This window comes from Octopus bimaculoides, chromosome 2 (assembly GCF_001194135.2).
Source record: "Octopus bimaculoides isolate UCB-OBI-ISO-001 chromosome 2, ASM119413v2, whole genome shotgun sequence".
NCBI classification, from domain to species: Eukaryota; Metazoa; Mollusca; class Cephalopoda; order Octopoda; family Octopodidae; genus Octopus; species Octopus bimaculoides.
In genome coordinates this window covers 30922109-30923540 of record NC_068982.1, presented here as the reverse complement: position 1 = coordinate 30923540, position 1432 = coordinate 30922109, and positions in this window count along the sequence as shown.

Below are 1432 nucleotides of genomic sequence, written 5' to 3'. Positions count from 1 at the left end.
TATACTTAAGTAAATTAAGGATATAAATCCTCTTAAAAGGATCTCAGCATCCAGGTTTCCAGGTTATATCCAGTGTATCAGTGAAAACCAAAGATGTTAGCTTCACATTGATAGATCACGTTATATTATTATTACTCTTTGAGTATGAGAAAAAGAAAACGGAGAAAACTGACATATAGACACAAATTTATTAGAATATATATATATAAAGTATTGATTCCTGCCAGACCAATTCATTGGTTACAGTTCATTGTATTATTTACTTTTTCCCTTTTCGTTTCAGCTTAGATGCCCTGTAAATGTTATGGGAACTGCTCATACTAATCTGAATAATCTATTTCCAAACATCCTTAATTTTTTAAAATATATCTTAAATATATCTTTCAGTTTTAACTATTCTCATCGTCTTTGCACCCTACACCTACTCTGTACATAATGTTTATATTCAGTAACATCTCAGCCACTCTACCGTTTATATGTGTTTATTAGTCTTATGTACATCTTGTTCCATGTATCATCATCGCCTTTCAAGCCATTTTATCTTAATTAACAAGTTCTTCTTTGTCCCATTGTACTATTTTTCCACTATATCCAATAAGTAAGAGATACACTAACTCATGTAATCTAGAATACATCTAACTGCTGGAATATTTTTTCTAAATGTATTGTTCATGTTGGTTTCTTTTGTCATATCTAACTCTATCGTATCAGTGTTCCAAATATGTTTCACGAGCTTATTATATGGCAATTGTATCCCAATTATTTCCACGATTTTCCTCTTCTTATTTTCAATATCCCTGCTTTTAATCCCAAAATTACACTCCAATATCACCATGTCTTTTTCAAATCTGTATAATGTATGGAAATTGCTCTAAGCTATTCCAACCGACGATGGGTTTATGCTTTGAATTCATAGAAGTAATGTTAAAGTTATGATGCATATCAAAGAAGCAAACTGAGAACATTATTATGAAGGGAAATTCCACTATTACTCTTAATACTTACTAAATTATTATTGCATCAAGTAGGGGTTTTCTTTACTTTCTTTTGGTGACATCAATCAGTTTTCTTATATTTCCCAATACATATATTAGCTCTAAGCATACTACAGTCCAGAAATATGGAAATGAAAATATATTTATGATATGAACATGTAATCTGGTAGTAACGGATCTAATAAATATTCTAAGTTTAACTATAATTTCTACTTAGATATTAATAAACATTTTAGATAGGCGCAGGTGTGGCTGTGTGGTAAGTAGCTTGCTTACCAACCACATGGTTCCGGGTTCAGTCCCACTGCGTTGCACCTTGGGCAAGTGTCTTCTACTATAGCCTCGGGCCGACCAAAGCCTTGTGAGTGGATTTGGTAGACGGAAACTGAAAGAAGCCCGTCGTATATATGTATATATATATATATATATATATATAT